Below are 25,065 nucleotides of genomic sequence, written 5' to 3' on the forward strand. Positions count from 1 at the left end.
TATGAGCGAGATACATATATGTATATAGATATATGCATATACACAAATATATGTATATATTAAAATATCTCTAAATATATATAACAATATATATAAAATATATATATATTTTTAAAGATTTATTTATTTGAAAGTCAGAGTTACTCAGAGAGAGGAGAGGAAGAGAGAGAGAGGTCTTCTATCCGATGGTTCACTCCCCAGATGAAAGTCAGAGTTACTCAGAGAGAGGAGAGGAAGAGAGAGAGAGGTCTTCTATCCGATGGTTCACTCCCCAGATGGCCGCAACAGCCGGAGCTGCACCTATCTGAAGCCAGGAGCTAGGAGCTTCTTCCAGGTCTCCCACGCGGGTGCAGCGGCCCAAGGTCTTGGGCCATCTTCTACTGCTTTCCCAGGCCATAGCAGAAAGTTAGATTGGAAGAGGAGCAGCCGGGACTAGAACCGGCGCCCATATGGGATGTCGGCGCTTCAGGCCAGGGCGTTAACCCATTGCACCACAGCGCCAGCCCCCAAAATATATATATTAAAATCATATTTGCAAATATTGTCTGTATCTTGCTTTTGTATGACCAGTTCTTTTCCTCTTAGCCCTAAAATAAATATTCTTGTGTTAATACTCTTGTATGATATCTTAACAGTTGCCTGGAATTATATCCTAAAATGCATATATGCATACAGTGTAACTTAACCATCCCTTTGGTGTTGAACATTATTTTTGTTAGGATTATATTTGGTCATTTGTAACAGAAAAATTAAAAATATAGTCACTTAAACTAGGTCAAAGTTGACATTCGCTCCTGTAAAATAAGTCTCAAGGCTGGTATGGTGAATCAAGGCTTGCATGGTGAACCAGACCCCTTGTGTGTTTCTGTTTCATCATCCTCAGAGTGTTGACTCCCGTTCTAACATGTATGCCTGAAATCTAACCATCATATTCACCATCCAGTGACCTGAAAGGAAAAAGGTCAGAGGAAAGTGTGTGCACTTAAAGTCACACAAAACATTTTTAATGGCCACAAATTAGCTGTAGGGAAGGGCAAAGTCATGCAATGCTTCTCTGGGTGGCCGTGTACTCATTTACAAACCACAACTTTTTATTTCTAAGGAAGAAGAGGAAGACTAGTGGAAGAAAAACAACAGCCTCTGACAGAGACATTTAGCTTATTCCATTTTTTGCTATTGTTAATAATGCTATGATGAGCATTCTTCCACAAACATCTCCAACCATTTCCTTGGGATAAATTCCCAGAAGGGGAATTGCTCAGTCCAAAGATATGCCAGATTTTGAGAGTTTTAATGCACATTGCCAAATTGCTCTCCAGAAATATGATACGAATTTCTACTCTCATCAGCAATGCACATTGGGGAAAGAAAATGCTAATAATAAGATTCTATTTAATTTGACTGTTCAAAGATTCTATACCTCCTGCGAGGAAGATAAAGGTTCCAACATCTCTGGAAAGCTAGAGATTGAGAGATGGAGAAGATTTTGGGGAAAAAAAAAAACTCGATATCACTTGAAAAAGCCTTTTTCTATCTAATAACATCAAAGGAAACACAATTTAAGGCCTAGTGATGGGAAGGACATTGTTAGCAGCAGTCATTGAAGATATTTTAAAAGGGGCACAAAGGAAGAGAAATAGCAGAGTATAGTGGAAAAGGCATTCAACTGAGGGCCAAACTATCTGGGTCTGGATCCAATTCCACTGTACTATGACGCTAGTCAAGTAATTTAACCTCTTGGAGGCTCATTTTCTTTACATAAAACAGGGCAGTTAATACCTCTACCTCCTGCTTTTTGTGAAGTTTAAATGTGTTAATGTGAAGAGCCTTAATCACAGTTGTGCTTGAATTGATTCTTAAGTTTTATATTGCTATTCAATATTTTATATTCTCCCTAACTGGTTGGAGAGGAATAATAAATTCATTTTCTTCAGTAAAAAGAAACATTGAATGAGACACTCCACAGGCTTTTTTTATGTTGCTATTGTTTTGTTATTTTTATGAATCAGGGACATTGGCTTTTGATCAACTTTTACATATAATAAAGTGCACAGAGAGGTTTTAATAAGTTGGTGCTGTGGCATAGCGGGTAAAGCCGCCACCTGCAATGCTAGCATCTCATATGGGTGCCAGTACAAGTCCTGGCTGCTCCACTTCTGATCCAGCTCTCTGCTATGGCCTGGTAAAGCAGTGAAAGATAGTCCAAGTACTAGACCCCTATACCTGCATGGGTGACCTGGAAGAAGCTCCTGGGCCCTGGCTTCAGATCGGCACGGCTCTGGCTGTTATGCCCAACTGGGGAGTAAACCAGCGGATGGAAGACCTCTCTCTCTCTCTGCCTCTGCCTCTCTGTAATTCTGCATTTCAAATAAATAAATATCTTTTACAAAGGATATACACCCATGAAAATTAAGACCTCAATCAAGATATAGAATACTTTTGCCTCCCCAGAAGTTTCCACAAGGCACTGGGCCTCAACCCTACTCTAGGCAACTCCTGATTTCAATTCCATCATGTACATTAGTTTAATCTGCTTTCAGATTTCATGTAAATGTAGTCATATACAGTGTATTCCTTTGTGTCTCCCTTCTTTCACTTTGTATACTATTTTTGAGGTGCAGCCATGTTATTCCATGTATTTCATTTTCATTTTCTTGTTTGTTTCATTGCTGACTAATATTCTATTGTATGAATATCACATTATTATTCACCTGTAGTGAATACTGGAATTGCTTACAGCTTGGGGCTCTTATTAATACTATGAAAATTAGTGTACAAACATTTTTGCAGACATGCTTGTTATCTTGAAGGAGGGGGAATGAATGCCTACAAAGAAATTGCAGGGGTATGCAGTAAATGTATGTTTAATTGCATTATAGTCAAACCATTTTCCATAATTGCGCACCATTTTGCTTTCAGTGTTTGAGACTTCCAATGGATCCACATGCTCACCTGCACTGGATAGTTTTAGTCTCCATTTTTTACTCGAGGTATTGTGAAGTGATATGTCACTGTGGGCTCAATAGTCATTCTCCTGCTTAATAATGATGCTGAGCATCTCTTTGTGTCCTTACTGGCCATTTACATGGTTTTCAGTACAGTGTTTGTTCAAGTGTTTTTCCTGCTTCATGGATTATTTATCTTCTTATTAATTTCATATTCAGGTCCAAAAGTTCTTTGCATATTTTCTTTGTTGATATGTGAAATCTCTCCTATTTTGAATGCTTGAATTCTTATGTTTGAATTCTCATTACTGTAAGAATTGTTTCTCTGATTACAAGTTCTTTGTCAGATATATAAGTTGTGAATATGTTTTCTGTCTATGGGTTATGTTTTCCTTTTTTTAATATTTATCTATCATTTACTTATTTGAAAGTCAGAGTTACAGAGAGGGAAGGAGAGACAGAGAGATCTTCCATCCACTGGTTCACTCCCCAGATGGCTCCAATAACCAGGGCTAGGAGTCCCATCAGAATCTCCCACATGAGTGGCAGGGACCCATACACTTGGACTATCTTCCACAGCCTTTCCCAGGCCATTAGCAGGAAGCTGGACTAGAAGTGGAGCAGCCAGGACATGAGCTGGCACACCTATGGGATGCTGGTGTTACAAGCAGTGATCTCACCTGCTACCCCACGACATCAGTCCATATGCTTTCATTTTCTTAATGGTGTATTTTTTTTATTTGACAGATAGAGTTAGACAGTGAGAGAGAGAGAGAGACAGAAACAGAGAGAAAAGTCTTCCTTCCATTGGTTCACTCCCCAAATGGCCACCACAGCCGGCGTTGCGCTGATCCAAAGCCAGGAGCCAGGTGCTTCTTCCTGGTCTCCCATGCGGGTGCAGCACTTGGGCCATCCTTCACTGCCCTCCCAGGCCACAGCAGAGAGCTGGACTGGAAGAGGAGCAACCGGGACTAGAACCCGGAGCCCATATGGGATGCTGGTGCCACAGGCGAAAGATTAGTCAAGTGAGTCATGGCGCTGGCCTATGATGTATTTTGAAACTGTTTAACATTCAATGTATCATCTGTTAAGTTGATGACTAGTGCTTTTTGTATTCTATCTACAGTAATTCTTTCCCTGTTGTAAGATTAATTGCACAGAATATTTTCTCTATCTGCTTTTCCAAAAGTATGAGAGTTTTATCTTTGGCATTTAGAACTGTGATCCATTATTTTTTAATTTTCATTTAATCTGAAAAGCAGAGAGAAAAAGAGTCAAAGAGATAGAGAAAGTGATCTTCCATCTGCTGGTTGATTCCCCAAATGCCCAGAACAGCCAGGGCTGGAAAAGCTGAATCCAGGAGCCTAGAACTCCATCCAGGTCTCTCGCATGGGTGACAGGCTCTCAAGTACTTGAGCTATCATCTACTGGCTCTCAGGTGTATACCAGCTTGGAAGCTGGATCAGAAGAGGCATAGCTGGCACCAGAACCAGGCAGGCACTCTGATATGGGATGTAGAAGTCCTAAGCAGTGTCTCAACCACTGCACCCAACAACAGCTCCTAACTGTGATCCATTTTAAATGAATTTTTCTGTGTGGTGTACAATAGGGATTAGAGCTTATTCTTTTTCATATGAATAGCCAGTTGTTTCCATATCATTGCTGAAAAAGTATTCATTTCCTATTGAATTATCTTGCTGCCTTTGTCAAACTACATTTTACATAATCAATTATATGTAATATATAATCAATCATATATAATAATATACATTATATAGAGTCAATCTGCTTTGACAAAGACAACAAGATAATTCATATGTGTATAGGTCCATGTTCTCTATTTTGTTCCTCTGATAGATGCCTATCCTGACTATTCCACATTGTCCTGATTACTGTAGCATATATAGTGAATTAGGAAACCAGATAATATGTCTTCCAACTTTGTTTTCTTTTTCAAAGTTTTTTTTTTTTAACCTATTCTAGGTCTTTTGTATCCTTTGTAGATGTTAGCAATGCAATCTCAATCTCTTAAAAAAAAAAAAAGTCTGGGATTGTGATTGGAATTGCATTGAATCTGTATTTCAAACTGAGGAAAATGAACACATTAACAACATTGAGACTCCCAGTTCATTAACATGGTATATCTTTATTTTAAACTTGTAAAATTTTTCCCAGGAATGTTTTCTGCTTTTAACAAGATTTTTGTGATTTTTGTTATATCTATTTAAAATTTTTTTATATTTTTTGATACTACACTAAATGTTTTTTAAATTTTTTATTTTATACCTGCTTACTGCTAATATATGGAAATACAGGCTTTTTGTAATTTGGGTGTATCCTGAGACATTAATAAATTTATCTGTTAATTCTAGTTATCTGCTACTCTGTATGTTATAGGCTGTGTAGGCTTTTCTATACAGACAACTATTTCATTTGAGTAGATACAGATGATCTTAATTCTTCCTTCTCAATCTTCATCCTTTGTCTTACTCTATTTCTTCTAGCTAGCACCTCTAGGATAATATCCTTGCCATATTCTGAGTCTTAGAGAAGACCATTGGGTATTTTGCCATTATCAAAACTGGCTATTTATATACTGAATAAGCTTTGTGTTAATGTCCAAAAGTTTATTTCTTTTCCTAATTTGCTGACAGATCTTTATCATACATGGATATTGAATTCCACCAATATTTTTTCTGTTTTCATTGAGATTATCATATAATTTTTCTTCTTTAATTTGTTAGGGTGCTGAATTAAATCTGGTCATTTTCAACTGCTAAAGATTATATTACTAAAATCAATCACACTTGGTTATATTATCTTGTTTCTTTGTGATAGTACTGGTTTTGGTTTTGATTTGCTGAAATTTTAGGGGTTTTTTTCTATCTATGTTAATGAAGGATATTAATTTATAATTTTCTGTTCTTGACATCAGTTGGGCCTTTTAATTATGGACTTAAATTATTTGAACTTGCTAACCTCAGTTTTCAGTTGTGGAAAGCCCTGTTTATTTCCCATTCCTCCAGATTAGTAGACTCAACCTCCAAACTCTATTTCCCTTGCAGACCCTGTCAATGCTTGGTATTTTCAGGCTTTATCAGAGTGGATCTAGAGTAGGCCCTACTGCAAGACATGTTCCTTTCATCCAGGATGTGACCCTTCTGGTACCTCAGATGAATGCCTGGGTGTAGATACATAAGAACTCTCTCCTCAGGTTGAGCCAGAACTCCATCTTCCAAAAATGTTCAGTCTCTGGTATCCCCTGTTCTAACTCTCGGCCTTGTGTGATCCTTGTTCTGTAACGTACATTTCAGTTCTCAAAAACTCACAAGAATCCTTATAGAGACTTCTCTCTCTCCTTTGCTTACTCCCCAAATATCTCCTTTCCCTCCAGTTCCCTGGATATTGAGTTTCCAAACACTTGGGTAGCTAGCCCCGAACTCCATCTCTGTAGAGACTCCAGCTTCCCTTGCTACAGCTGGAAACTCAGAGCCAGAGAACACTGGGTCTTTGTCCTCTGTTGAGACTTCTGCTGCTTATTGTTCAATGCCTAAAAACAAATGCTGCATATATTTGCCCAGTTTCAGAGTCATTTATGACAAAATGCAGAAGTCCACACAGCTTTGTTTTGTATCAACTCATCAATTTGTGACTACCAGAGGGAAGATTATCAAAAACTTTAGGACAATAATAAAATGGATTTTTTTTCTTTTCTCAAAACAGTGTTGAAAACAATATGTTTGCAAGTTTAGAAACTATTTGGGAAAGATCAGTGCTTCTCTGTCACTTAAAATCTCACCTTTTCACTCTTTCCCCAAGAACACTTATTTATTCTCATAATGTCTGATAAAATTTCTCACTAGTAGCCACCTAATGAATATAAAAGAAAAGGCCAGACCAACTATTCTGTCTTGCATTCTGAAAGGAAAACGTGGTGACAGAGGCAAATGCCATAAGAAAAACCCAGCTGTGCTTCTGAGAGTGATTAAGACAAGCTGGTTGTTATTTTTCCTGAAATTAAGTGTGCTTGCCCAGAAAGACAATTAAGAAGTAGCTACTGGGGCCAGCACTGTGGCCTAGAGGGTAAAGCCACTACCTGCAGTGCCGGCATCCCATAGGGGTACCAGTTCGAGTCCTGACTTCTCCACTTACGATCCAGCTCTCTGCTATGTCCTGGGAAAGCAGTAGAATATGCATCTGTGTGGGAGACCCAGAAGAAGCTCCTGGCTTTGGATTGGCTCAGCTCCAGCCATTGCAGCCATCTGGGGAATGAACCAGCAGATGGAAGACCTTTCTCTCTGTCTCTCCATCTCTCTCTCTAACTCTACCTCTCAAATAAATAAATAAAACCTTCAAAAAAAAAAAAGTAGCTACTTCTTAAGAAGTAGCCTCCTCTTCTAGGAGGCAAGGGATCTGCTTTTAGGGACCAGACTCAAAGCCTTGACCCCAACTTCAAGGATGAAAATGGTGGAGACCACTACTGTCTTTCCTCCCATCAATTCTGAAGCCCCCTGAAGCCCCCTGAAGCCTCTCCCTAAGTTGTAGATCCTTTTTTTGTTGCATCAAGTATCTATTACTGCATATCATACCAATCCAATAATTAGCAGCTTAAATAACCACCATTTCATTTGCTCTGATTCTGTGAGTCAGCAATTAGGGCTGAGTTGACCTTTGTGGTAGCTTTGCTGGTGTCACTTAGGGTCACTCATGGTACTATAGTCAATTGTTAGCTAAAATGGAACTTGTAATTCTAAACTATGTGTACATGTCTGGTAGATGGTGCTGTCAGCTGGGCTCGGTGTCACATGTAGGCCAGAAGGTTTCTTCACATAGTGGCTGTGTTCCGAAGTTACTGAGAGACAGGGGAAGCCCTAATGAGCAGGCATTTGTTGAGCCTCTGCTTGTGGCACACTTGCAATTGTCTCATCACCAAAGCATATCACATGGCCAAGCCCAGAGTCAATGTGGGAAAGGTTAATAGAGGCTGTGCAAATATGATGCATTAATGCCATTATCCTAACAATCTACCACACTTATAGAGGCATCAAATCATGTATGTAGGCCCTTGTACACTTGTGTCATCTTTCTGCAGCAATTTTTCAACATCAGAATGTGCTGCTTCTAAAAGAAGACAATACCAGCTGTAAAATAAGCACAACTAACTGGTGATTTCTAAAGTCTTCTCTGCTTTGACAGCTTGAATCCAGGGCTCTAGCCCCCTAAGTATAGCTGATATTTACCTAGCATGCACAGGTACAGTTCTAAGGGTTGTTTATAGCGAGCCTCCATTCTGATTGGTGAGCACTTGTTATGTAGGGCTGGTAAATATTTAGAATATCAACAGTGCTTACATAGGTGGTGGTTACTAAAACACTGACCCACGTCTGATGAGTACTGTAGGCAAAATTCACAGACCCATGGCTCTTTAACATTCACTGAAACCCTTCAGGTTACTCAGGTTACACATGGAAAAATAGGCCCTGAGAGATCAAATGATCTGCTTTAAGTAGGTCATAGGCTGAGGGGGCAGAAGTAAGATTGAAATCCAGAACATTCAATAGTTAGCATAATACATTCTTAATAAAGCATCCTAAATAATTTCCATGTGATTCAGTCCTGCCTTTACTGAGTCTCTTAAACTTCTGCCTCACTTTCTATCTTTAAGATCAGCATTCTAGTCACAGACTTCAAATTTAAACTTTCCAAATTGATAAATGGAAGATATTTGGACTCTCTTCTCTCCTGCTGTTCATCAAGTTTGGTAGGAACCTATTTCATCGTTGTAACTCCACCTTGTGGCTCGGGGGTGGGTAGAAATGAGGAAGGAGTATTACTATAAGGACAGGTGCAAAATCCTATTTCTGAATTCTCTCTCATCCCTTTCTTCAACAAGAGCATTGCTGAGCCCTCACTCCACCAAGCAGACCCAAATACCAAGGAATTTCAGCACCTCTGTTATTGCTTTAACATGATAGTTATCCTCAAAAAAAAATATTTTTATTCTGCCCCAGAAACTCTTCCATTTCAGCACTTTAGGGCAGGGAATGGTTTTCCCCCAAAGCAATCACTTGAAGTAGGTCTGAACTGTCCTCTGCCAGAAGAATGAAATTGTGCTACACAATAGGCTAAAGGGCAGAAACGGTGAAAATAGAACTGCCTTTTGCATCTTACAAAAGCCAAGTGAGTCCTTCAGAACAAACAAAAGAACACCAGAACAGGAAATAGTAAAAAAAAAAAACACCAAGGTCATTTGGGGCTACTCAGAATTCCAAGACCTTACAGTTTCATGTGTCCCAGCCTAACCACAGATTCTATGGTTTAAAAGGCACAAGAACTCTACACAATCGCAAAGCACTAATAAGCAATAAGTATGAGGAGACACTGAAAGTCCAAATTCATCTTCCCCAAGTGAAGAATGTGCTAACAGAGAGAGAGATACACAAGAAAGGTACTAACACACCAATTCAAACTCTTGTCAGACATCTCTTTAGAGCTACTGTCAGCAGGAAGCCAATTACTTGAGAAAGAATGAAGTTTATTTTATGAGCACAATATTACAAATGCAGCCCCTTCATCCTAACATCAAGGAAGAATTTTGCATTTCCAGTAGAAGCTAGTGGTGTTTTGTCGCTGATGGACTGATAGTTTGCCTCAGAGGCTAATACTATGGGGCTGTGAGAGAAATAAACAAGCTCCTTAATGCCCTAAATTTAGGTCCTATGAGTCATTTATGGCACTTAATTTGTGACAACCTGCAATGGAAGACTTATGGCCTCCGAGCACAGTAGGTAATGCCACTGCCTAACTTTTGACCTCATGGGCTTCTTATGGTGTCTAATGAGACCAGCCTGTAATGCCTTTGGCATTGGAAGTATATGATCATCATCAGAGGCATAAACAGAAGATAGAGAATCACCTCCCATGTCATCATTTTCCAACATTATTATCTAGTAATGTGACATATCCAATGAAGAAACAATTATTTCAAAGTTTGCACATTAAAAACATTTTCATTAAAAGATCATCTTTGCCCTTATTATGAACACAAAAGCATCTAGTTTGTCTCATTTGGTTTATCTATCCTTTCCTTTCATATTCAGGGAAATAGATGGCAGGATTCGTAATTACTTCGCACAGTATGCTTGCTTAAATACTGGTGTGAAGTGCTTCCCTGGGCTCCTAAACATCTGCCAAATTTTACCCAAGGAAAAGTAGCATTTTACATGAAAATGAAACGGGAAAGGACTCATGCCATTTGGCAGATATTTTAGGTGATAGAAATACCACTTTCACACTTGACCACAGTGTTCAATGCCTCTAACATTACGATTGTTATTGCTTCCAGAAACCCACTCTAGGTTGACCACTTTACCTACAAAATTAATATACCAAACTACAACAGAAATCTTTTTTTTTTTTTTTTTTTTTGACAGGCAGAGTTAGACAGTGAGAGAGAGACAGAGAGAAAGGACTTCCTTCTGTACAACAGAAACCTTTTAAGGAGCCCTACCGTGGAAGTTCTTGAAATTTTAACAGAAAGAGAATGAATAAAGAAAGAATCTACTCACTTCCTTTCCTCTGGTAACCATTTGAGCTGTGCAGTTATCGTTTTAGCACAGTAACAATTTATTCACCCTGTAATGTCTAAATAAGTTCCAATTTCCATTGTGATTTCTTCTTTGACCCACAAGTTGTTTAGAAGAATGTCATTTAATTTCCTGATATTTGGGGATTTTAAAATTATCTTTTTACAATTGACTTTTATTTATTTAATTTTTAAAATAGTTTTAAAAATTACTTCCGAAGAGGGGTTAATTTTTTTTTTTTTTTTTGACAGGCAGAGTTAAACAGTGAGAGAGAGAGAGAGACAGAGAGAAAGGTCTTCCTTCCGTTGGTTCACCCCCCAAATGGCCGCTACGGTGCTGATCCAAAGCCAGGAGCCAAGTGCTTCCTCCTGTTCTCCCACACGGGTGCAGGGCCCAAGCACTTGGGCCATCCTCCACTACCTTCCTGGGCCATAGCAGTGAGCTGAACTGGAAGAGGAGCAACCGGGACTAGAACCTGGTGCCCCAACCAGGACTAGAACCCAGGGTGCCGGCACCACAGGAGGAAGATTAGCCAAGTGAGCCACGGCGCCAGCCAATGGGTTAATTTTTTTAAGATTTATTTATTTGAAAGTAGAATTACAGAGAGAGAGAGATTGATCTTCCATCTACTGGTTCACTCTCAAAAGGCTGCAATGACCAGGGCTAGGTGGGACTGAAACCAGGAGCTTCATCTGGGTCTCCCCACAGGTGACAGGGGCCCAAATATGTGGGCCATCTTCCATTGCTTTCACAGACACATTAGCAGGGAGCTAATGAACCAGTGCCCTTATGGGATGCTGGTGTCATAGGCAGCAGTTTAACACCGTGCCACAATGCCAGCCCATTATGAATGATTTTAGCTTAATTCCACTGTGGTCAGAGAATATGCCCTGTATGAATTTGACATTTGACAGTTTGTCAAGGCTTGTTTAGGTTCAGCTGCAGTTGATGAATATGCCATGTGTATGTCACAGGGGTCAAATATGTTGAACATTTTGTTCAATTTTTCTATATGCTTAGTGTTTTTTTATCTCTATATCCTATTAGTTATTAAAAGAGGTAGGTATATTAGAATTATTTAAAATTTTTGCTATTTTGTCTTTATCTCTCTTTGGATCTATTAGCTTTTACTTTTTAAATTTTGAGATGTGTTATCATATCCATGCAAATTTGTCAGTGTAACTTAGTGGCAGATTAACCACTTTATCATTGTAAAATATCTCTATAGTAGTTCTTCTTGCCTTAATATCTTCCTTCTCTGTTAGTTTAGCAAAACAGCTTTCATTTCATTAATGTTAACAAGAGATACCTTTATCATCCATTCCTGTCATCCTGTCATCTTCATTTTTTAATTTGTTTACTATGAGCAGCATGAAGCTTTTTTTTAATGCACAGTTTGACAATATTTAAATTGTGATGTTTTGTCTTTTCATTTAATGTGCTTATTGAGATGCACAAGTCTAAGTACACCATTTCTTTTCCCCATATGTTCCATTCTCTGTTTCCTCTCATTTCTTTTTAATTAAATATTTTATATTATTCCATTTCCCCTTTTATTATTTTGTTTGCTATACTCTGACTTTTTTTTAGGGGCCATCCTAGAATAAAACATACATCACTGACTTTTATTATGCTATAAAGCCAGGATCCTAGAACAACAATTCCACTGACCCATTCTCCAGGTTCTTGTTTGTGCCGTGTGTATACATCCCATGGATATTTAACCCCACAAAACATCATCATCACCTTTGTGATCATCCGTATTATATACTTCCACCATTTATTGAGACAGACGGGCTCCTACAGCTCTGCTGACAGCCAGGATGAGTTATCAGGCCCCTCTCTGACAAAAATATGCTTTCTTTACATCCCTCTGACTTATATTGTATAGGAAGATGCTCTACCTTGCCCACGGGAAAGAAGGGGAGGTATATAAAATTCTAATTTCATCTGACTGTAAATTATAATGATTTTAAGAGTAAGTAAGTGAAAGACTGAGGGGTATATTCTAACTTCTTTTCAAGGTATTTCTGTCTTGAACATAATGAGCAAAGCACAGTTATATTTGTCCTTTATACTTTCATGAGAGCTCAAGAATTTTGTGCTTTTATCTAACACAAATTGCCATGTGATGCTATGAATTATTAATTACTTGTTTCTAAAACATTATGTTTTAAAACCTAAATGTTTAACTTAATAGAATATTTTCCCTCTAGAGAGAGACAAAGATTTTCAAGTTTAGAAAGAACACACAGAATATGGGCTATTACTACACAGTTGGCATCCCCTTCCCCACTGAGTAACATAGAATCAGCATTAAGGTCTGTCTTGTAAAATAATTTCATTAGCCGACCACATTGGACAGTTTTCTTCTACACTTTTATGGGCCATGAAATCAGAATATTTCAGGCCACTGTCACTATACCTTAACTACAGGAAACCAAAGGTACAGTTTATCATATATCCATGGAAGACCTCCAATTTCTCCTCTTAATCAATTGTGTGTTTGACTCTGGGCTCCGTGTTGAGTTATAAAGGCAAACAAGAGAGGGTCACTTCTGTCAAGAAGCTTACAGACTACTGAAGGAACCATAAAAATAAAAAGATGATCATTACTGCATGACTGAACAATGATACAGACATGCACAGGTGCCATGAGAGTCCCAAAGAGAGCAGTCACCATGTTTCCGGTGATCAGCAGGAGATTCCTGAAGCAAGAGCTATTTGAGATGTCTAAGACAAGAGATAATCAGCTGAATGATTCCTGGTTTTCTATATTGGGTAATTCAGCAGATGTTGTTGCACCAATGAAGACTGAAAAGTTGTGAGCAGGATGTAGAATGAAAGACCACAGTTTTAATCTTGGAATTGCTGGGCTTGTGCTATTTTACTTGGATACAAGAGACTAACTCAGAGATTAACTTAAAAATATGGATTTTAAAGTCATCAACATGAATGAGTAATGAAATATTGAGAGTGGGTAAAATCATGAAAAGAGATGATAGTTTTTCATTGGTTGATTCATGAACTTTTTTGAGAATCTGACAAAATGAATAAAAATTCTTTCTGGAAAAATGTACAAAGAGACATTTTTTCCCTGAAACTCATCCATGTACTCCAGATTAAGAAAACATAATATATAGGGAAAAGGGAAAGAAACAAATTATTGAAACTTCCTGATCCACAGTCAAAAGTATTGATGTTAAAGACAACATGCAAGGCAAAAGTATTCAAGGGAGACTTGAAACAGTTGCTTTTACTAAACTATACATTTTGCTTCTGGATCAGGTTTTCTGTCCCCTGTCAGAGTACCTATGTTCAATAACTGGCTCTGGCTACTTATTCCTGATTCCTGCTAATATCGACCCTGAGAGGCAGCAGATGATGGCTCAAGTATCTGTATTCCTGCTACCCATGTGGGAAAACTGGACTGAGTTCTCAGCTCCTGGCTTTGACCTGACCCAGCTCCAGCTGTTGGGGGTATTTGTAGAGTGAATCAGTGGATGGAACAGCTCTCTAATAATAATGATAATATAACAAAATACCTTGCTTTTCAAAACTATTTAACCAAATACTCTCTGCCTTTGGAATCAGTATAGTCTGTAAAATACATTATCAGAGAAATAAAAAATAAATAAAACTAGAGGCAATTTTGAAATATACATGTGAAATGGACTAGGATCTATTCATATCACAGCTCCAGAGAATATATCAAGCTAAGAAGTAATGAGTTCCAGTTTGTAAGGATTTTTACAGCTCAAGAAAAATTGGCTTTTCTAAAGCTTTCCTTTCTCTGGGCTGCCAGAGCACCGTGCTTATGTTTCTACTACAAAATTCATCTCATTTCTTCTTGTTTACAAGTCGACCTTCCCATTTGAAACTGTAGGGTCCTCATCAATGAGACCTGATTCCTGTTTATCTTTGCCTACGATTCTAAATCTTACTTTCTCCCTTCAACCCCCTATACCTAACACAGAGCCTTGCATACACATTTGATAAATATATGTCTAACTAGCCAGAACTGTCTACTTGGTCCCAAAGTCTTTTACACTAGTGAAGCAGCAACAAGAAGTGTGGAAGAGAATGAAGCCCGAGGTCGCAGGTGTCTCTTTCCGGGTGAGACCTAATGCCACTCATCTCAGCAGCAATTGACAAGAAGCAGCCCCACAGTAGGTAAGAGTGATCAGCCCAGAGTCTCCCCATCACACCGCCCGGGCTTTTATTACACTTCAGGCTATGGAATTAGAGAAAACAGGGAAATTTAAAACAAGGAAGCAAAAAAAAAAAAAAAGGGAAGTTCCCAGAATCAAAAGGATAGAGAGCATTCTATTCTCAAAGCATATTTTTTAAAATGATCTCCTAGACGAAAAGAGACTATCATTTATGCAAAGCAAAGGACAAAACAGGTGTTAGTACAAGAATAGATAATCTCAGGGGTCATAAACTGAATCCTCTGCTCTACATAAATCGACACAATCAAGAAAACATGTGCAGGAATTAAATCACAATTTAGCCTTGTTTGCTGCATAAAATTGTAACTAACATAGGTGCAAACAGACATCTTTAAACATTTTGGATGAGCCTGAAGGGAAACCATTTTCTGACCTTTGCAGATTTATAGTCCCACCTCGTATGCAGCAGAGCAGAATGTCATAGATGTTTTCAGAGGAATATTTGCTCTGGCCCCTTGTTGCTGCTGTCATTATCTAACTCCATTAAATCTTCACTTCCTGTGTACAGACCATGCATGCTTAGTTTCCATTCCTATACACGGAAGGTCTGAGTCTGCTGCAATTTCAGGCAAGGTGGGTTTTTTTTGTTTTGTTTTATATTAGTTTTGTTTTTTGTTTTGGGGTCTGGTTTTATGGGTTTGTCCAAAAGGGCACTTAAACCCCAGTGCCCCACAATTCAAAACCATGAAATGAATTTAAAAAGCAGATGGAGACAGTATTCAAACTAGGCCTGATTTAATGTAAACATCTTGAAATAATGCACAGTCTAGGATGAGCTCAGGCAGGAAGGGTAGGGTATCCAGCCTCTGTCTTTTCTGGGGACTAGAGAGCTTGTTCATTCTCCAGGGTGATTGCGTGGAGGCTCAGGTAGTTCTGGAGAACACAAGGCATTGTTTTGTCCTCATTCCCTACCAGTTCCCACCCCACATCCCACACTGCCACCCAACAAAAATTCTAAACAAACAAACAAAAAACCAGTTTGTCCTGGCCAGGAAAGCAGCACAATAAACACACAATGCACAATGAAGTGACTGTTTGGTAGACTGGTTGTTTTGTATCTGTATAGTGAGTGATGTGCTTGATTCAGAAGATTTTGGAAGATAATCAGGTACAGGAAAGGAGGGAAAATGGCAAGACTAGAGCATAGTGAGTGGAAAAGGAGGAAAACCAGTATGTCTGAAGTTGGAACTGCTTAGCTCTAAGAATGGAAATTCAACAGTTGGATTCATTTTTATAACTGCAGGCCTTTACCCTGAATGTTCTCTCAACCTCCCCATGACAATCTGACACCCATCACTGAAGCCCTAGCTCACAGATGGTTTCTCCTGCGATTTCCTAATACCGCACCATGAGAAGCATTGCTTTCTCTCTGCTTAATGTTCCCATCTCAGTCCCCTTCTTCACAGAATGTCTCCCCTGCCACTCTGACAGCACCTCCAGGGTCCTGGATTATATTCATTATTTTCTCTGCAGAGATTGCCATATGGGTGACACAAAAATTTGTTCAATAATGGGGTAGATGTTTGACTTAGTGGATAAATATTTGTGTCCCATAACAGAACACCCAATTTTGATACCTGGCTCTGTCTCCTGACTCCAGCTTCCTGCTAACGCAAACCCTGGGAAAGAGACATGATGGCTCAAGTAATTGCGTTCCTACTACCCATGTGAGAGAGCTGAATTGAATTCCTAGTTTCTAGCTTTGACCTTGACCCAGCCTTAGATCATTGCAGATATTTGGGGGAGTAATACAGCAGATGGAAGCATGCTCTCTCTCTCTCTTTCTCTCTCTCTCTCTCTCTGCCTAAGTGTCTGAAAGTGTCTCTACCTCTCAAGTACATAATGTTTTTAATTTGCTTAATAAGTTTCTGTTGACTAAGTCTAAATGATGAGCATGAAATTAAAAAAGCCAAGCCCCTCAGATGCTTAAATTACAAAGACAAGTAATAGAGCTCCCTTTCCATTATGTAAGACCCAGTCTGAAGTTACGGAAGCACATCAGCCATTGTAAAACCAGCCCTGGATGCAATAATCCCTAGGAGTAGCCAGAATGGAGATGATTCAGAAAAGGATTTATAGGAAAAACTGAAAAATAATTATCTTTCCTTTATGGTTCATTTTCCAAAAGAATTTTAACAACAAGTACATTTATTTCATTAAGAAAACAACATAATATTTATCCTGAAATATCCCTATGCTCTGGACAATGTATTCTGAGCAGAAATGTTATACACCCACCTCAGTTTTATAGACCACATAGGTAAGGAAGTGGGGAATCCCACTCAGAAATTGCTCAGTTCCCCTTTATGAACAGCCATTTAATGCTAAACTCAACATGACTGATTTGAATGAAGACTGCATGGACTGTTGCACCAGTCACTAGGGCCACTGTCCCAGTGTTGCCTTGTCACATGATAGGAACCTAAAGCTTATGGAAAAGGGTAGATTTCTTTTCAATAATCCCCTTTTCAAAAGCACATTTAGGTATATACTGGTTCCTAGAGCTATTCCGCTGCTGTCTGATTTGAAGGACTCTCTCCAGGAGCTTCTCCGTTCTCTGTAAGACATGAAGAAAGCCATATGATGGTCTACATGAGGGCACACAGTCACTCATGCAGACACACACACTCACATACACTCACACATATGCACACTGACCCCCAGGTGCACAAAGTCACAACACGTTCACATACAAGTTCATCCAGCCACACATACATATTCATCATCTGTCCCTCTCTCTCTCTCTCTCTCTCTCTGTCCCCAAGCACCCCAACCCATTAATTAGCTGGGAGGCAGCTCAGTGAAGAGAGCTCACTTCTGAAATAGCTGTTATGTGGTACCAACAAGATGACAAATGGGACGCCCCATAGTTTGAGCTCAGTAGTTAGCTGGATTGTATGGTCACTATCTGCAGCAACACAAGGCCTCTACATTCAGTTCTTGCTTAATATTGGCACATATTACCACAATAGCCAAATTTCCACTATGGATAGCTGGTAAGTCTTAACACTATCAAAAATAATCTTGACATTTTTAGATCTCAACAAAGTAGCCTACAATCATCAAATCAGGACTATTTCAAAACAGTATTTCTGGCCGGCGCCGCGGCTCACTAGGCTAATCCTCCGCCTTGCGGCACCAGCACACCGGGTTCTAGTCCCGGTCAGGGCGCCGGATTGTGTCCAGGCCAGCTCTCAGCTGTGGCCAGGGAGTGCAGTGGAGGATGGCCCAAGTGCTTGGGCCCTGTACCCCATGGGAGACCAGGAGAAGCACCTGGCTCCTGCCATCAGATCAGCACAGTGTGCCGGCCGCAGCGCACTGGCTGCGGCGGCCATTGGAGGGTGAACCAATGGCAAAGGAAGACCTTTCTCTCTGTCTCTCTCTCTCACTGTCCACTCTGCCTGTCAAAAAAAAAAACAAAAAAACAAAAAAACAAAAAAAAAAAACAGTATTTCTAAGACCTTGAAATATTTTGGTGTTACTTCTTTACCTACAGTGAGTGAATAAACCCTTTCTATTTCCCCCATAGGATTCACCTCAGCTAGAATTGAAACCCCACAGGGAGAGAGAGAACCCTAGCGTGTCCTTCTCATCCACCCATGTGGTGCCCATGGCACCACAGTGATGAATGAATGAACTGGGAAGTTTGATAAAACCCTCAAGTTTACATTAACTATGTCCAGGAAGGGTCAATGTGTGGATAGTTGGCACAACATGCAATTCTTTTCTCTACAGGAGCAAGGAGAAAATTAGAAGCATTGCCAACAAAAGCCAGGCTTGCCCACATGGTTCCACCGCCCAGTTATCAGCTGCCTTTCCCTCCAGGTTCTGACTTCATGGTGGAAGCATCCTTCACCCAGAGAAGAGTCTGAAATCATGCCCACATTTTCTGGGCAAATTGTTTCTTTGATAATGGCATGAAAGAAAAATGACTCCGCTTGCACCCATGAACAAAAGGGGAAGAGCTGAGCGATTGTCCAATGACACTAATCAGAGCAGCTGAAAATATGTATAATTCATAGCCTACCTTTCCCCTTAGTTGAAATGTTTTGACCAGAAAATCAGAAAATTATTCAGATTTACACCTCGTTTGTCTTATATAAGCATCATTTCCCTCACACTAAAGATAAGAGAGTTAATTCAAAGGATCTTGTCTGATCATTTGTACTAAACAAATGAATTCTCAACAAAAGTTTGAGCAACTACTCTCAAAACTGTGTAACATTGAAATTCTAGGTAATTTACATGATACCTTTTAACCAAACTAAGATTCAGAGAGAATGAGTGGCAATGGGTTTCAAACAAATAAAATCAGATTTATAAAGGTGACTGAATACAGTCTTACATCTATTTTACAGATACTAAGGTAGAGGTAGGGGTAGGGGTAGAGATACATAAGACATCCTTACAGAGATAGTAATTGAAATATAGAGATAAATTTGTTTGTGCTACACAGATGAGACTACATGAGTATCCCACCCCATGCTTGCTCCATTTTTAGTAATCGTAGCACTTGCAAACCAATAATAAAAAATTAAAGAAAAACAAATAGGTCTTTGGAAACTGTGCCAAAGATGAGCCCTTTTGGCTTGAATTAAGCCATACTGCTCAATCTGTCTCTGCCCTAGATGAAACTGTATCCATTTGGAATGCTACATGAAGATGTTTTGCTTTTGTGGAGATAATTGGCTCTAAACAGTCATAGTAATTAACAGCATCAGGTAGCTCAGGCAGCATTTGGTCGCCCATTGCCTATTCATTTGTGAGCAAATGGGAGGGTGTGAGGGTAATGGAACAGATGGGGAAGAGATACAAGTACTTCACTGGCACCTCGCATGGATGCCTCATGCTGTCTTTCTCCCTCTGGTGCCATCATTAGTGCCTCTGGCTTGAGAGCCAGGTCTGAAGAGCCAGTGGACAAGTGCAGACGCCAGCAGCTGTGCTGGCTACCCTTCCCCACACCCCACACCTTTCCCTACAACCATTCCGAATAAAGAATTTCTGTGCTGATTCCTTCCAGCCCTGCACACTTTGGTTTCACAGTTGAGGATTCTTTTTGCAACAATAACAACCCAGTAGGGCTGTAGTTAGGGGTTAATTGGGCATAAAGACAAAATGTTGAGAAGACCCAGCTGTTCCTCCCAGGGAGCATCCAGAGAGTTGCTATCGCTGACTGCAACCTTTCACCAACTCTCCAATCTGTTGGCAGTGCCAGGAAGCAAGATGTGGGCAAAATCATGGAGAAGGAATGTCAAAAAGGAGAACCAGCAGAAAGGAGGACAGCGTGAAAAAGGACAGGGACAGAAAAGAAAATACCCTCAAAGAGGCATAATAGAAATCTTTGCATAAAAATAGAGGAGCTGAGGTTTATCAAACAATTACTATCTGCCAACCACTATAGCAAGCAACTTCCTGTGAGCTTGGTATCACTACTACCCTCAATTCACAGATGAGCAAATGTGGGGTGGGCTTTAAAAAACGGGTTTCAACTTGATCAGCTCTTGTCCTGACTGTTGATGTACAATGTAATACTTTATCCATTTTAGTATTTTTTTTGTTCTAGTACTATTGGTTGAACTCTGTAATTAACACACAATTACTCTTAGGTGTTTAAATTTTAACTGAAAAGTGATCCCTGTTAGGAATCTGGAAAGCATTATGCTGAGTGAAATAAGCCAGTCCCAAAGGGACAAATACCATATGTTCTCCCTGATCGGTGACAACTGAGCACCAAAAAGGAAACCTGTTAAAGTGAAATGAACACTATGAGAAACGGTGACTTGATCAGCCCTTGCCCTGACTGTTGATGAACAACTTAATATGTTATCCCTCTTAGTATTTTTTTTGTTTGTTCTACTTAATACTTTTGGTTGAATACTGTAATCAATACACAGTTATTCTCAAGTGTTGAAACAACTGAAAAGTGATCGCTGTTAAATATAAGAGTGGGAATAAGAGAGGGAAGAGATGTGCAATTCGGGACATGCTTAAGCTGACTTGCCCCAAACAGTAGAGTTAGAAACATACCAGGGGATTCCAATTCAATCCCATCAAGGTGGCATGTACCAATGCCATCTCACTAGTCCCAGTGATCAATTTCTGTTCACAGTTGATCATAATGATAGGACTAAGAGCCAAAGGGAGCACATAAACAAGACTAGTGTCTGCAAATACTAGCTGATGGAATAAAAAAGGGAGAGAACGATCTAACATGGGAAGTGAGATACACAGCAGACCCATAGAATGGCGGATGTCCTAAACAGCACTCTGGCCTCAGAATCAGCCCTAAGGCATGCGGATCTGGCTGAAAAGCCCATGAGAGTATTTCAGGCATGGAAAGCCAAGACACTCTGGCAAAAAAAAAAAAAAAAAAAAAAAAAAAAAAAAAAAAAAACCAAGAAACCTACATGAAAGATCTCTGTGAGTGAGATCCCAGTGAAAAGAACGGGTCATCAAACAAGGAGGTACCTTTCTCTGAAGGGAGGAGAGAACTTCCACTTTGACTATGACCTTGTCTAAATATGATCAGAGGTGGTGAACTCAAAAGGCTTCCATAGCCTTGGCAACTCATGACAAGAGCCTAGGGTGATTACTGATGCCATAAACAAGAGTGTCAATTTGTTAAGTCAACAACAGGAGTCACTGTGCATTTACTCTTCATGTAGGATCTCTGTCCTTAGTGTGCTGTACATTGAGATTTAATGCTATAACTAGTACTCAAACAGTATTTTTCACTTTGTGTTTCTATGTGGGTGCAAACTGTTGAAATCTTTACTCAATATATGCTAAACTGATCTTCTGTATATAGAGAATTGAAAATGAATCTTGATGTGAATGGAAGGGGAGAGGGAGTGGGAAAGGGGAGGGTTGCAGGTGGGAGGGACGTTATGGGGGGGAAGCCATTATAATCCATAAGCTGTACTTTGGAAATTTATATTCATTAAATAAAAGTTAAAAAAATAAAATTAAAAATTAAAAAAATGGGTTTCAAAGTAGCTGACTTCCATTCAACTAGTACCAGGCTATGACTCAGACCCTCAGAGTCCCCTCCGAAGGCTCCCGTGGGAGTGCAGGAGACAGGAGCTGTGCTCTTGGCCGCCTCTTGTGTAACAGAATAACTCCCAGCAAGTCACTGAACTTCCACATCTGTATCTGTAGACAGGAGCGTCCAGTCTACGAATGGTTGACTACCTCCTGTAGATTTCCAGGTCTCCTTAAATCTAATAAATCAGAATCTCTATGGCAAGGTGCCCAAGATTGCATTATTCATTCTCCTGAGGATTTCTAAGTTCAATAGAGTTTAAGGATTGCAATTCCATCTGATCTCCAAAGTATCTTCCAAAGGGAGACTTGCATGGCTCTGGTGAGTGCTGTGTCACCCATGGAAGCCATTACGTAATTCACATTTGAATATTGCTCATTTTAAAAAGTGTTCAAAATAGTTTATTCAGTATAAATTACTTTTAATTGCTAGAGGTGATTTTGATGACTTCCCTTTCTTTACAAATTTCAAGCCCATCTTCAAAGGGTAAAGATTGATTTCTAAACGCTAAGGAAATGAAAAACCTCAGGCTGTGGACCAAACACGTCCTAAGCCATGGGAACATTCCTGGAATCGGACCACTACTGGGATGGCTTTGAAGAGGTCAACACTAATTTGGATGTATGAAGGCTTATTTTAAAAAATAAACTCTGATTGCCTTGATCACACCTCCCAAACAGTACAAACAGCATTTGCAAATGGCTCGATCATGTGTGTGTGTGTGTGTATGTGTGTGTGTGTGCCTGCCTTCCTGCCTGTGCAGGTTGAGTATAGTTCCTGTGACTACAGTATTTAAATATCAACTTATTTGGTCCTCAGAATGCAATGCAGCCTACTTTGTGCACTTTCAATAGATGTCCAGTGATGATACTGATGGCAAAATTTCCCATTTTCCCAGCCCGAGCCCTAAATCTTTAGATCTTAGTAAAAAGGTGAATATTTACAACTACAGTGGGTCAATCTGCAGTCAGACTAAAACTCTAACAACTTAGGGGCAAGCATTTGGTGCAGGGATTAAGATACCACTTAAGACACCTGCACCACATTATCAGAGTACCTGAGTTCCAGACCTTACTCAGCTACGGATTCCAGTTTCCTGCTAACGAGTATCCTGGGAGGCAGCTGTGATGTTCACGTGCTTGGGTACCAGCCATCCACATGGGACACCTGAATTGAGCTTCAGGCTCCTTGCATTGACCTGGCCCAGCTCTGGTAGTAGGCGTTTCAGAGTGAATAAGCAGATGGAAGATGTGTGTGTCTGTGTGTTGTGTCTATGTCCCTCTCTCTATCCCTCTCCTTCAAAATAAATTTAAAAATAATTTTTAAAGATTTATTTATTTACTTGAGAGGCAGAGTTACAGACAGAGAGAGGGAGAAACAGAGAGAGAGGTCTTCCATCTGCTGGTTCATTCCCCAAATGGCTGCAATGGATGGAGCTGGGCTGATCCAAAGCCAGAAGCCAGGCACTTCTACCAGTCTCCCAAGCAGGTGCAGGGGCCCAAGCACTTCTGCTGTTTTCCCAGGCCATCAGCAGAAAGCTGGATCAGAAGTGGAGCAGCTGGGACTTGAACCGGCATCCATATGGAATGCCAGTGCCACAGGCAGATGCTTAACCTACTACACCACAGCGCCGACCCCTAAAAAATAAATTTTAAAAAGAAAGTCTTACCAGACAATTGCTGAACCTTCCTTAACCAAAAAAAAGAAAACTTAATTTTCCATCCATGCCTAAACAAAATCTAATACAAAACATGCATTGACCCCTTAAAAGCCACAGCCTTTTGCCCAGTTACTCCACCTATGTGAGTCTTTTGGATGGCAGCTTCATAGTCTAACAGGCTTTGTCAGTACAGTATTTTTTTTCCCCATTTTTCAGGACATTTTCTTCAGGCTGAGTGCCAGTTGTCACCAAAAGCATGCCAAAGTTAAACGTGAGGGGAAATGAGATAGAATTGCAGGGATTGACCGCTGGGGGAAGAAACAAACGACTGAGATCACTCTGCCACGTGAAACATTGACACCTCTTCTCCTCTCTGCGTCCTCCTCCATGGTGCCCCAATCTGGGTGCCAGTGGGATCATTGGGCAACAGGGAGCTCTAAGCAAAGCTTCTGGTAGCTCTCATTGAGCAGTGAAAATGTTGTCTTCCTCTGATCCTCAGATTAGGGAGATGAGGAGATGAATGTACAGCACTAAGATTCCCTACCGAGATAGCTTTTCACTCTTTTCAGTATGAAAAAGATCAAAAGGAGACTGGCTAATTAGCATACCAAAGGAGACAAAAACCCCTAGAGCTTTATCGTTGTTGCAATCCAATAATAAACACCCGAGTACAAAAAAGATTATTTGATAATGACACACAGAATTGAAAGCCTTTGAAATAGCAGCTTCTAGAAAAAAATATTTTTGGAAGGGAAAATATCCATAATTATACAGAATAATGCTTACACATTGGGGAGCGGCTCCCAGCTCCTGTGAGAGCGACTTGCAGAACTGCTTTCCCTAAGAACAGCGGTGGTGGGTTGCCTTTATCTGCAAAACTCAAAAAGCCTACAAAAGGTTTCAAATCCCTTCCCAAGTAAACATTCAGCTCTTTCATATTCCCAAAAATTAAACACAGAATTCTTGTCTCAAAAATAAGCATCCCCTTTTCCCAGACCAGCATCCAGTCAAAGACTTGCGTGCAGAAACCAAAGAAATTTGCAACTCTTTGAGGCTCATTATCCTCCTCTACAGCTTTTTCTGGTTTAAAAACTCTGGTAGTCTCTGCAAATACGGGCTGGGTTTTTTTGGTTGTTTTTTTTTTTTCCATTTTGTTTTTCAAGGGAAGAGAACAAAGCAATTGTTTCATTATAAACAAGTGACTCAGGGACACATGCATGGGAACCCACCAGGCCTAAGGAGAGACGGCTTGAGAGTAAATCAGATCCTTAATCTTTGGATTAATATTCATGTTGTGGGGCTTTTCTACAGACTTGGAGGGGACAGTCATGACCACCCATCAGAACGGATTCTTCAGTAGCCACAGAGAGTTCGACTAAGGTGTGAGCTTACGTGCCTCTTCCTCCAATGCATGCACAAACCACACTGCTCAACATCAGGCCATAGGTCAAGGCTGGGTAGGGGGTTAAGCCTTGCTTCTTAGCCATGGGAAGCTGATCCTCCGCCAGACCAACCCCAGGATCTCACTAGGACAGAAATGGTGGGACTTGGAGTAAGCGGACTAAGGGGGCAGCTGCGAATAGAGCATTTCTGCATAGAG

General features: G+C 40.0%; 1 long non-coding RNA gene across 13 annotated transcripts in view; it reads right to left on the minus strand.

The window, feature by feature from the left end:
- LOC138843694 (uncharacterized) overlaps positions 1-25,065 on the minus strand; it is a 240,821-nt gene that overhangs the window by 150,396 nt on the left and 65,360 nt on the right. Inside the window, exon 5 of one of the 13 annotated variants that reach the window (XR_016212875.1) lies at positions 23,153-23,442. The exons of 11 other annotated variants lie outside the window; for them this stretch is intronic. This is a non-coding gene — a long non-coding RNA (uncharacterized LOC138843694). Of the gene's footprint in view, positions 1-23,152; positions 23,443-24,640; positions 24,992-25,065 lie in introns of those variants that run through there. One more of the 13 variants, XR_016212877.1, reaches the window with a different exon arrangement.

The sequence above is a fragment of the Oryctolagus cuniculus genome, chromosome 9 (assembly GCF_051225735.1).
Source record: "Oryctolagus cuniculus isolate XC-2025 breed Fujian yellow rabbit chromosome 9, ASM5122573v1, whole genome shotgun sequence".
Classification (NCBI taxonomy): domain Eukaryota; kingdom Metazoa; phylum Chordata; class Mammalia; order Lagomorpha; family Leporidae; genus Oryctolagus; species Oryctolagus cuniculus.